The 14,114-nt window shown below is 43.4% G+C and overlaps 1 protein-coding gene across 1 annotated transcript in view; it reads right to left on the bottom strand.

Moving 5' to 3' along the window:
* LOC310859920 (protein FAM163A-like) overlaps nt 1–13,371 on the bottom strand; it is a gene marked incomplete at its 3' end in the record, with an annotated part of 19,661 nt that extends 6,290 nt beyond the window's left edge. The window contains exon 1 of the mRNA XM_083766686.1: nt 13,277–13,371. The remainder of the gene's footprint in view (nt 1–13,276) is intronic.
* Nucleotides 13,372–14,114: the final 743 nt, after the last annotated feature.

Below are 14,114 nucleotides of genomic sequence, written 5' to 3' on the forward strand. Positions count from 1 at the left end.
ATTTGAGTCATATCCATAACGCTAACTAACAAAGTGGGGTCTGGGGACCCCCAGGGGGTCCCTAGCGAAAGTAGTTAACATATAGCATCACAATCATCTACTTTATCCATTTATATGTTGGCTATTCAGAAATAGCAGATCTACGCACAATATAAAAAATGAAAACATAACTCTTCTCTTCTGGGGGTCCAACACATTTTCAAATGGGGGTCCGCGGCATATCAATTTGTTGGTCCTTGATATATTAATACATTTGAGAACCACTGCGCCATGGAGCACAGAGCACGGAGAATGGAGATGAGAGCCATGGAAAACAGACTGCAACTTTGGTTTGTAATTATGGATTGAAAAATCACGCGTCACGGGGGGCGCGTACCACCTGCTGTAGGTTGTGACGCGTGACACATGTGACAGCTGTGCATTTACTGCATGTCACTCCCCTTCTCTCTCCCTGTGTGCTGTCAATTCAATTCAATTCAATTCAATTCAATTCAATTCAATTCAATTCAATTCAATTCAATTCAATTCAATTCAATTCAATTCAATTGGCTTTATTGGCATGAGAAAACATACGTTAACATTGCCAAAGCAAAAGTGGATCAATACAATCAAAACAAAATAATGTACAATTGAAAGGGAATATAAATGATGTGTAGCTACACAGAGCTGTTATATTGCAACTGAGGGAAACCTAACCTACAAAACCATAAGAATTGTGCATTTGCTGTAAGAAATATAGTTGGCATATATGTCCACATAGGAAAGGTTAGCTTGGGGTAAGCTTTTGCACAAATAGCAGTTGATTTTGTTGTACAGTATGTACAGTGTTTCTACAATTCAGACAGAAACACTCACGGCAAAGTATCTATTACAACAAATGGATTACAGTTAAACTTGGCGTTAAAGGCTCCGCTTTGGGAGAAGCTAAATCAAAATCACGCTAGCAAATAAGCAAAAAAAAAACATGGGTATACATAAAAAACAATTTTTGTTTTTCAAAAGTGGTAAAAGGTTGCTCTGTTTATGTACAGATTTCCTTAAAATTTTCTTTAAAAACATTTTTAATCTAGGATCCAATATCCAATAAATCAATACCGAGGTCACTCTATCTATGCAGATCTCTCCACTGTATATATATCAATGAAGACAGAATCGCATCACTCACCCACTTTTTTCCAATACATCAACAGAATCTTATTATACAATTTTGTTAATTTATAAAGTCAGACCCACTGTCACTCTAAGCTATGGGATAAACAGTGTTGGCGACTCTGGCGAGGCTGGAGTGGAACTAGCCAATCAAGCGCAGGATGTACTTCTAGAGTATAGGATGTACTTCTAGAAAGACAATCAGAGCGTGTGTAATTCCACACCAGTGTTATAGGTCCTTAGAGACACAAACACACATGCACATGCACACGCATACGCACACACACACACACACACACACACACACACACGGGCGCGCGCGCGCGACAAGTGCCCACACACGACAAGTGCACACGTACGCACGCACACACGCACGCACGAACACACACACACAGAAACAGAGCGGCAGAGACACAGCAAGACAGTGCATTATGCATTTATGTGTGTATTCCTGCCACAACATAAACAGAGAGACACCTTTAACAGTTAGTTCAAGACCACATATGACAACATGCCAGCATGACACACAGATAAAAGCAAAATAAAATGTCACTACTGAAAAATAATTGTAGTCCTATTATGTGAAACAGTGTGAAAGAAGCCCCCATTGTTTCCTATAAACAAATAACACATTGTGTAAAATGATGACGATTTAGTAACATTGTTCCTGTTTTTCTACATACTGTATACTGCCAGGTGAAGAAATCACAGATTGAGGCTTTAATCAGTGTTTTTATGAAATATCCTGGATGGACCTTTAGGGTTCTATTAAAACTCAGCAAGGATATTTATTATAAAAGCTCTTTCTACTGAGGAATTGCGCACTGCACCTTTGCAGAGGTAATTCAGAGCTTTATTGAATACTGGGGTGATTGATTCCCTCGGAACGCTCCACTGTCCCACTACATCGGATTTGGAACTCAAATGGAATATGGACATAGACACAGATTTCATGGGACCAGAGTTTTGCCTTTATTTACTGAGGGTTAATCGTCCGGTTCTGTGTGTGGCGTTCATGTGATCAATATACAGTGTAGCCTACATTATTATAAATTAATACCACGACACAAATGGAGGCGGATATGTGCCCATGCAGCGACATTATAAGGCATTAGTCTATTTAAATCATCATGTGAAAGTCTGTCAACACACTGAGCAACCTAATAATTCAGCTCTGAATGCAAGCCTATAAAATAAATACAATTTGCACCATGTCTATTTTTCTGAGGTTTGGGGACTATTAATTGATTCAGCATGAAGACATATAAGCATTCTTCTAAATACATAATACGCATGCCTTGACCACTGGTACGTCACCCTCCTAGCTGACATATACATGAGTGGACTACAGTATATGACCAGTCACGGCCAAGTTCAAATAGTGAATTCCACACGTAACGTGGAAATGATCGTAAATGTCTGTACGCTAAAAATGAGCGTAAATTGCTTCCTGAATCTGGCCCATTGACAATGAATGGAGAATTTTACGTCATAGTGCAAATTTTACACCATAGTCAAATTCCGTCAAAGTTTACGTCATAGCGTAAACACAAACAATGCGTAACACAAACATTGATGACGAAGGTGAGGGCACAAATTGTGATTGGCCGGAATGAGATGATGTATGATAATGTACAGTGATACTTCACACAGGTGTAAAATGTTGTCCATTCTCTACAAAACCCAGTTAAAAAAATAAATCTGGTTCCAGATGGTCTCCGTATAAGGGCATGTCAATGACGTAACCCATAACATACTAAACTCGATATTTCACATACTCTAATATTTTTAACAAAAGGCACACCTCAGAAGGCTAGTGACAGGTGCGTAGGGCAATAAAGCATACTTAAAAAGGTTATCTTTGAAAAACAAAGAAGGGTCCCGCACACTGTCAGAAACTTGCCAAAAATGTTGCTCTTTATTCAACGTTTCGGTCTATTCGACCTTCATCAGGACAGACAATCACTCTAACATTGAAACATATGTTTAGTCCCCCCCCCGGGCTCGTAAGTGGCCGATTCTGTCGGGAAGTGAGCAGGCGTGTCCAGAATCACGCTCAACGTAAACAGGAAGTAAACGAGGAGAGGGAAATGGCATTTGGCCACTTAGGGACTAAAACATTTCTTTATTGGAGTGGCCGAATGTTAAATGCTAATGAGGTGGCAGGAGTTCATGTGCAATGTATTAGTCACTAATACATTGCACAAGAACTCCTGCCACCTCTTTAACATTTGGGTGCAAGAGGGTAAGCCTTATATTTTGCATGTTGCTACTCCTGAAATGTCTCTGCAGTGTACACAAGGGTGAGAGCACTAAAACTCTCATAGAGAAATACATCTACGAGAGTTAAAATCTTAGGTTACCACTGTGGGCTGAACAGCACCCACTGTGGACAGACTGGACCCTGGCACTGTGGGCTGAACATCACCCACTGTTAGTCAACTTCAGCTATATTTGTGTTGCATTTTGGTGTCACTGGAGCTGAAAGGGAGAGGTGTGCGTGGAGGGGGGTACACAGGGGACAAGTGGTCCTGACGCTCCGGTTTCACTTCACTCACTGTTCCAGGATTGGGCCGATCAGGCTGAGTGTGCTCCATGCTCTCTCTCTCTCTCTCTCTCTCTCTCTCTCACTCTCTCTCTCTCTCTCTCTCTCACACACGCACGCACGCACGCACACACACACACACACACACACACACACACACACACACACACACACACACACACACACACACACACACACACACACACACACACACACACACACACACACACACACACACACACACACACACACACACACAACACTAAGCTATTCCTGGAGTTTCATCACTTTAGAAGTGTCAACATGACACACTGAGTAGTTATCCCAAACCTAGACTGCAGGCTGAATCAAAAGTCATACTGTTATCAAATATTCAATTATATTCAATATTCAATCAACCAATCAACAATCAATCAATAAATCAATCAATCAATGGAGCCACCAGGCTCTTTTTTTTTGTTCTTAAAGAAAGATACACAGAGAGAGACATTGTACTGTAATATCAGACACTGTAATATCAGACACTTTAATATCAGAGTGGAGAGTCAACAAGGATCGTCTGTTTGTCAGTCAGTCAGTCAGTCAGTCAGTCAGTCAGTCAGTCAGTCAGTCAGTCAGTCAGTCAGACAGCCAGCCAGCTAGCTGATGGATAGAAAACAGGGTTCATAACCAGCAGGGCTTCATGGTAACAGACTAAATGTAATTTGTCTAATTCTGTTATCTGCTGCCTCCATGGACCTGCCTAGCCCTCTCTCTTTGTGCAGCTGTGTGTGTGTGTGTGTGTTTGTGTATGTGTATTTGTGTGTTTGTGTGTGCGTGTGTACGTGCGTGCGTGCGTGTGTCTGACAACACAGGCCACCACACCGGATTACTTTCAGTCACAGGCAGTACATGGTGCAGTGCCTTGCTCAAAGACAACACAACCTTACCTGTAACCATCCATTCACCTCTTAAACGCCACGGGGGTCCGGGAGGGAAAATCTAAAATATTGGAGTTGGAACCTGAGACCTTGACCAGCCCCATTTACCCGCTGAGAGCTGTTCATGAGGTGGGGGGATTGGGGCTCAGGAGGTTTTAATCACTTTAAAACTGTCATTACAGCTCACAAAGCATCATCAAGTGGCCACTTTTTTAGTGAACTCCTTTCTCTTGGCTCTGATAAAAGAGGGATAGATAAAAACGATAAAACACACCCATCTCTGATCCCCCGATGGAGAGATAGAGGAGAGGAGAAGAGAGGAGAGGAGAGGAGAGGAGAGGAGAGGAGAGGAGAGGAGAGGAGAGGAGAGGAGAGGAGAGGAGAGGAGAGGAGAGGAGAGGAGAGGAGAGGAGAGGAGAGGAGAGGAGAGGAGAGGAGAGGAGAGGAGAGGAGAGGAGAGGAGAGGAGAGGAGAGGAGAGGAGAGGAGAGGGAATTAAGTGCCCCCCACAATAGGTAAACATTCTGCGAAAACACTGAATGCAGGCAAACATTCTGTGAAAATATCTACAAGCTGATAGTGTATTTCAGCAATGAGATTTGGTGTAGAGGGAAAAGGATACTTCTGATCTACACAAGCTGAGGAGAGTTTCTACAGTAGATCGGCTAATTTTGGTAAGCGACATCTTCGAACGACAATGTATAAATGAGGTTTCTTTCAGTGTCCGAGTGTCCTGCAGCCTGAGATGCACGAATGTGCTTCAAATCTGATTAGCAAAACAAAATCACTTTCCATATGTTTTTTGCTAATCTGATTCCAAACAGGCCAACAGTGGTTTTGGGCTGCCAGTGTGAGACAAGACAGACTGGACTTTGCCTCAATAGAACACCGAAGTCTGACGTCACTTTCGGTAGCGGGCGCCAGTACACAGGTTCATGTATTTTTTTATTTGCAGTGAAATCCCCATAGGGGGATTTGAGGTCGCTTCATATTACTTATTACACTCCTGTGTGTCTGATAAAGGTTGCATCATTCATTCTTCACGTACAGTATAGGATGGCCTGTCACAATTACAAGTTAGTTTATTTGCATAATCATCATAACCATGTCCATGTGGAAATTCTTTTCAAACATTTTCCAATAAATAAAGCCAGGAGTGATAGAGGTCGTATCATGGAATGGTCTTCCCGTAAGAACGGAAGCTATACAGTAATCCCCAGGGCGGTTGCAGGTCTCAGTGGATGAAGGCTGCACATGCCAAAGAACAAGAAGAACTTAATGCTCTCCCAACCCTCCCCCTGCATTCTCCTGCTATCTGGAAATGCCAGCATCTTTTTTTTTCTCTCTTTCACACTTGGCACAGACGTGAATGCAGAACCAATAAGGCAGTGGGCGAGCAGGAGGGGGTTTATAATTACTATGGGCGTCTTTCTGCTGGTCAGCACAGCAGCAGCCACGCTCATAAAAGGGGAATGAAAAACTCTAGCCTCCTATATCCGGAGGAGTGGTAATTCCTTGCCCATATTACATTAGCATACATTTATATCTGTGGCACTTAATACCTGCGCTGTGAGCCAGAGGACATGGGGGGGGGGGGGGGAGGGGCTTGCTTAAGGGCCACACGACTAGGGATACATTGAGTGAATTATAGTTCGAAAAAGAGCTGAAGAGACATGGAGATTTTATAGTAATTATTACAATACTTGCATAATATAAACCATTTAACACTTATTGCACATTAATGAATGGTTGTTTTAATGATATTTTAACGTTTATCATCTTCATTTAATTTCAGATGGTGGTGGTCAGCCACAAACTCACAGTTACAACTGACCAATAAAAATGCCAGTTCTGTACAGAATTTGTCGCCTCAGGTCTTTCCACAAAATAATAAATCTATTACAGCTATCCAAAAATAGCTGATCTACAAGCTCACAACGTCTCGCAGCATGACGCGTTGTGAGCTTGTAGATCTGCTATTTTTGATAAGGAGCTTTGGTGCTGACAGAAAAAGGGTCAGTTTGTATTGAGATAATTAGGCTACAAGTGATGTAAGGATGTTTACATGTATTGTTCTGCATCGTCTGCATTGCATTTGGAGTGCTGGATCATTGAATAAAAGTGAGAAAGAAAACCCCGGTGGAGTGAAGTAAACACAGGATGTATCTGTCCTCCCATCAGCTGCGTCAACTTGTCGCACCAGGGCCTTCTTTCAGTTTTTTTCCTATATTCAGCTAGATTTTCATCTTACACAAACATTAAATGCCCATTGACAATGAATGGAGAATTTACGTCATATGTGTCTGAGCAAATCGACTAGATACATAATGATGATGTACGATGATAAGAGTGCCCCTCACTTCGCACAGGTGTGGTCTTTCCCAATATATAATGTGAGTGGATGGAACTTGCGGCCACTTGATGCCCATGTCTGCCCGTGCCTATACAGGATGTAAACACTGAAGAACAGCTCCTATCCAGATCCATACAGGAACTGAGCTGCTTGCGAACTATATGACTCATCAATACTGCAACAGTTTTTACAGTTACATTATTTAGAACACTGCACACATATGTTGTGTGATGTGATGTTGTGTGACATGTACATTCCAATTACCCATTTGCACAGTAGCCTATGTGCATTATTTGTAGGCTACAGTACAGTATGAGCATTGTGCATTATATGCAAAGTATTTGTATTGCATTTTTGTACTTTTGTACACGCTTTTACGTCTATCCTAAACTCTCAGCTCTACTCTACTGCCTGTCTGTTATAAAGTGTCTTTCTTAGTTATATCATATCTCTGTATATCTCACCCAGGGCTGTTAGTCTAACAGCAACACAGTACACATGCTAAATCAATGTTTTATGGTTGATTATATAGTGGTGGTGACAAGAGAGAGAGAGAGAGAGAGAGAGAGAGAGAGAGCTAGAGGCCAAATCCGAAAGTCCCACGGTCATGTGACAGGGGCCGAATCAGTTACACAGTACTTAATCAATTACCTTGTTAACGATATGTTTGCATTAGTACCACTTTGTAAGGCATGATACAACTAGGGATGTGCCGATGAGACATTTTGGCCGATATCGATATCCAATATAATTTATTGCTGTTATGGCCGATAACCAATATTACCGATGTCGATATGATCTCCTTCTGCTGAAATGTTTTAATCAACTCCCATTGCACACACAAGAGCAGCAGCACACCTCCCTCTCTGAGAGCTTCCTGAAGTAGAGTTCATTCATAAAGGAGGAAACTCCGCCTCTCCCACTCACACACCTGACATCACCCAAAGTCCGGCGGAAACGGAACTCAATGCATCACACATGATCATACATCCAATCGACAGCAACTAAGCAGTTATAGTTGGCTTCTACCAAGAGGAAAGAAGTGCCTTGGTTGGCTTAAGTCAAATTAACTACAACTCGCAAGACCACATGGGAAATGTCTGACGAATGTACCCTAAGGCCGTAAGTCCTGAACTATAGACAAATACACATAGGAACGGATTGCTGCTGTTGTTTATTGGAGCGATGTGTCAGTGCGGCCACCATATTATTCCAGTCAAGCTGCACCAGGCTGCACCAAGCTGCACCAGTTGAACATTTCGGCGACTTGTGATACTTTTAAATGTAGATATATCTGAAGCAGGTTTATACAAAATATCTACCGTTGGTTTGTTGCCAGACATGTTGTATACAGGGTACTTGGTTAAATTAAAAAAAATAGCTTTTCAAACAAACACAAACACACACACACAGCCCCAAACTGCACACAACTCAGGATATGTCTTGCAGTAGTAGTTATGGCAAGTTGCACGGACAAGTCATGGCACCGATGTTGATGTGGGATCCAATGCAGTCTCTACCTGTATATACTGTACAGTATGATGAGTACAGTAAGTGCCTGCCTGGGAGGGAGAGGCTGCAAGGACTCTAAATGGTAAACAGGAATGGGACAGCACTCTGCTGTTTTTGTTGTTGTTGTTTAACTCAAATTAAGGTACGCAACAAGAGTAATGTGACAAAGGGGGAGTTTTACCGTGAGGAATAATCCATACATAGTTTTTACATCACTTTTTCCACAGAGTCTTGTTGTCTGCCATCACTACCACATGAATGCCTGTTTCAGCTTGAACTGTTATCATTTTGAATCAATTAAAATGATGATGTTGTGTGATGATTAAACGTGTATGCTTTCTAGTAACGAGCGAGTCTAGTTATAATTACTGTGTGTGTGTCTGCGGTGAAGTCTGTGTGTTCACAGCGAGGCAGCTGATGTATGATGTAGGCCTATCCTTTGTTGTATGACAAAGTGGCAAACACAGCCAATCTACAAGCCCACAACGCGTTGCATCAGTGACGTAATGTGGACTTGTAGATCTGCAATTGCTATGAGATTAAGTAAAGCCTTCTCCCTTCTGCCTCTCAGACTGTAGTGTGATCTCGTGAAAACAGCTGCCATTTAAGGTTAAATGGGGCCAGAGTTTCGTGAGAACTCATGCGGCAGATCTTTTTTGTTTTTGAGGGGCGCTAGCCACTCCTATATACAGCTTTTGTCCCCACACGTCTCAAAATTTGCCATTGACAATGAAAGGAGAAATTGGGTCAAATGTCCGCCAAATATGACGTAAATTGTCTCCCTACACGTCTCATATTTGCCATTGACAATGTAAGGAGAAATTAGGTCAAATGTCTGCCAAATATGATGTAAATTCGTACAACGACAAGAGCACCCCTCACTTCACACGGGTGTGATTCTTTACTTTAATTCAAACATTATATTTTTAAGGAGAGGGGTCATAGAGAGAGCTCTCTCTGAACCCTCTGGCACTTGACAACACGACAGCGAGACATACAGCCCTAGAAGCTGTCATGCACCTCACACAAACGCGCCTGTAAGTCAGTTGGGTCCGTAGGGCGGACGTTGGGATCGGGACAGAGAGAGATCAGTTCGGCTCAGAGGGAGTGAAACACACAGATAAGATGAAGAGACCTGCAGAGACGTCTGTCTGTCTGTCTGTCTGTCTGTCTGTCTGTCTGTCTGTCTGTGCCAACTGCAGTAGCCTACCTCCACACAGGCCCTAATGATAATGAAATTATTTATATAGCACATTTCTAGACAAAGTCACAAAGTGCTTTACATCAAGAGAAAACAACAAAAGATCAATCCATGCAATAGTAGGCATAAAAACACAAAACATACATAATAATACAAAAATGACAATTAAGAAAAGGCTTTAACATAAAGGTGGGTTTTCAGGAGAGATTAAAACGTGGATACTGATCTTAGGTAGGGCATTCCAGAGCGTGGGGGCCCTTATAGTGACAAGCTGAGCTGTATAGGGGTCTCCAGGAGGGTCTTGTTTGAGGACCTTAGTGGGCGCACAGGCTTGTAGGGTTTCAACATGTCAGAGACATAGCTAGGAGCCTGGCCATTCAGGGCTTTAAAAGTGATGAGTAAAATGTTAAAATCAATTCTGAAACTAACGGGTAACCAATGGAGAGTAGCTAATATGGGTGGGGGTGATGTATGTGGTCGCGTCTTTTGGAGTTGGTTAACAGTCTGGCAGCTGAGTTTTGTACTAATTGTAGGTGGGATAAAGATTTTTTGCAGAGACCGGAATAAATGGAGTTACAATAATCTAGACGAGAAGAATGGACCCTAAAACCATTGACACAGAGACATATCACTGAACCTGCTATTAATTAAATACCTTCTGCTTTATGAAAGTAAACTACTGGTAGCCACTAAGAAGTTTTCCTCGCAGAGAGCATGATCATGACTTGACGTAACCTGACATTACATCACGTTGCTTTACAACAAACAAACACATGCCCACTAGGTCTTACATGCCTTACAAACTAAAACATCCCTGGAGCGTTCACAATTACTCCAGAATACTGCTGCCAGGCGACTGACACGCTCCAGGAGACACATAGCGTAACCCCATGCTGGCCTCCCTGCATTGGCATCCAGCCAGGCACCTCCATTATTATTATTGTCTCCGTCAGTAATATTTTAAACCAGTTTTATTTCATGTAGCTGGACTAGTTCAAACAGACAAACACAGGGAAACAAAGCACACGCGCACACACACACACACACACACACACACACACACACACACACACACACACACACACACACAGAGAGAACACACACACACACACACACACACACACACACACACACACACACACACACACACACACACACACACACACACACACACACACACACACACACACACACACACACACAGAGAGAACACACACAGAACCTAAGATTTCAGCACCATGGACAGTGACCATGTCATCATTCCACTTCAACTGACACCCAGGCAGTTGAAGTGGAATCAGTTCAAGCACAATTACAAATTAAATTTGAAGTACAACTCGCCACTATTTCTGTACAGGCCCACCCGACACGCAAGAGGGTGGGCCCACTGCGACCCACGGGAAACCCCTCTAGGCCCCCTACACTTTGATAATCACTAGCCTCTATTATGTGGGACTCTCAGATTATTGTAAATTATTTGCTAAATAATTTGTCGGGCCTGGCTGACCAGCTGGCTGACCAGTTTAGGCCCACGGGCCGCCTGTTATTGTTTGCTCCTATACAGGCCTATCACAGTTTAGACTGATTGTCATCGTTTCAGACAATCGCAATTACGTTATTTCCATGTTGAAACATGTTCATACATATACATACATATAACATTCTCAATGATGCTTGTGGTTCTGAGCTTGCAGATCGACTATTTCCACTAACATTTTGAAAGTATACAATTATTAAATGTCAGTTATTTCTTTGTGTATTTAAGATAGATTTGAAGGCCGATACGCTGCCTTCGAATCCAGCCCTCTATTGCACTGATCAGAGCAATGGTCATTGAGTTATTGCCATTTTGAAGCATTAGACACTGCCGTAGTGCCCCTATGTGTGTGCAATTTAGTTTTTTGTGTGTGACTATTTCCATGGCAGACATCTGAACAGCATGTGTGCCTGTCGATGCTGGGGTCTCCTGGTGAGACTATTCTCATGTTCGGCCACTGAGTTTTGTGTGGATTGGATTAACGGTGTGCCGGTGTGCCAGGAGGGCCTAAATTGGCCCCCATGGGCTGAGGGCCCATATGTCGCGCCTGGTATGACTATGCTGATGAAGAAGAAGTTTGAAGCAAAGTTTGATGCGGATCGGAGCAACGGTGCGCCTTGCAGGTCCACATATTGCATTCCATATAGTCCACCCTCTAAAGTAATGTGACTTGGGACCCAAACTAGTGACAATAGCAGCTCTACAAGCTCACAACACGGCACAAACCTGCCTATTGTCACTATTTCTTAAACATTTGTCGACTTGTCGATCTGCTACTTTTGCTACTTTTGAATTAGAATCGTGAAAAGTATCTGTTTTTTTGGGGGTTTTTTTAATAATCTTTATCCCACGATTTTGTAACCCATTTCTTCACCTAGTGTCAATTATCGAATGTAATTCTGGGCATTACACTTCCTCTGCCAACCTGGGGGGGCAGCGGACTGACCTCATGCTTCCTTCTATGCATGAGTAGTCCAAGCTGCTCCTTTTCACCTGACAGGGGAGAGTTTCACCGGCTGGACGTAGCGTGTGTAAGGAACACGTTATTCCGACCAGTTCCTTTCCCTTCCATCAGCACTAACGACTGTGTCACCGTGTCCCCACCGTGTCCACCGTTTTGGACATATGAGGTGTCCACCCCACAGAGACGATGTACTATATCATACAGTAATGGTACGTGTCCTGCATAGTGGACAGTGGGCCGGCTGCCCCCTTGGGAAATCAGCCAGACCACCCCCCCTCCCCTTCCCTCCCTTCCTTCATGATAAATGGAACGGGAGAGAGAGGGATGCATAGACACACAGATAGATAGATGGATAGATAGAGAATGGTGACAATTCAAATCCACCCCCCCCCCCCCCCCCGCCCCTCTCACACACACGTTTGTATTAGGCTACTGTAGCCTACTTGGGAGGACACCAACATTTTAGGATGGCTTTGGAAACAGCTGAACAGCGCACACACACACGCACGCGCACGCACGCGCACGCGCACGCACACACACACACACACACACACACACACACACACACACACACACACACACACACACACACACACACACACACACACACACACACACACACACACACACACACACACAAACAGTCTTGTACACAAGCAACAGCTTCAAATAGCTCATTTGTAAATATTGCATGGTTTTGATTGAGTTTTTACCCCGACAGCAAGTCAACTGAGAAAACGCTCCATATCATCCCAAACCACCACTACTTCACTCCAAAACTATCAACTATATTTTCTCTGCATGCAGACTTATAAGCAACCAGACCCAGTCACTCTGCATGAGTCTGCACCACACTGGTGAAAGCTTTATAGAAATGCATATTTTATATTGTAACAGAAGGCCTACACTATGTGGATTTTTAAATCATTAATTTCCATCAGAGTTACAGTGCAGTTAGCAGCGATGTCGAGACAGGCTAAAGAGTTTAACATGATGACCCAAAGCCCAGAAACAAACAATTTCATTCAGTCAATCATTCAATAAAGCTATATGTGAAATGCAGTACAGTATATGTACAGTTAATGTGTAGCCATACCTGCTGTGCTTACATCGTCCGCTGGTTCATCTCAACATAATCCAACTGGACTTTGACCAAGAAAGGCGACAGCATCTTCTGTAGCAGCGGAGGGGGAGAGGAGAGGAGAGGAAGGGGAGAGGAGAAGATGAGAGGAGATGAGAGGTGGAGGAGCTGAGAGGGAGAGGAGAAGATGAGAGGAGATGAGAGGTGGAGGAAAGGAGGAGAGGGAGAGGAGGAGGAGAGGAGATGAGAGGTGGAGGAGAGGATGAGAGACCGGGAGAGCGAGAGGAGGAGATGAGAAGATGAAGGGGAGACGAGATATTAGAGGAGAAAGCACTGTCTGGAGCGAAGCTGTTTTATATGGTTGCGGCGTCGGAAACGATGGTCCGTCTGTCTGTATAGTGCCAATGGGTACCCAGATTGGTCTGCCTGTGTTCTCTGTAACACGACTGCTAAACATTCCCAGTGGAAAGAGCCTAGAGGTCACACAGACTGAAGAGAAACGTGCACAGACAGTCCGTCCGGTACGGACCTATAAGCAAAGCAGCACAGTCACTGTTCTGCGGCCCCCTCAACTCGAATAAAAACAAATAAACAATTAGGCTACAACTAAACGCTATACTTACTGTAACGCGCAACGTTCCGTTCATTTGATTTCCAGACAAAGTAGAGCTGGCAGTCTAGAATCGACCAGGACATGTGAAAAAAATAGGCTACACAGGCAAATCCAACAAGTTGACGATGGTTGACGAAGCGAAATCACAGAAGGCTGCGAGAGAGATCGAGACGCACACAGACACAGAGACAGAGAGAGAGAGAGAGAGAGAGAGAGAGAGAGAGAGAGAGAGAGATTGGT

The sequence above is a fragment of the Protomyctophum parallelum genome (genome assembly GCF_964188405.1).
Source record: "Protomyctophum parallelum genome assembly, chromosome: 6".
NCBI lineage: Eukaryota > Metazoa > Chordata > Actinopteri > Myctophiformes > Myctophidae > Protomyctophum > Protomyctophum parallelum.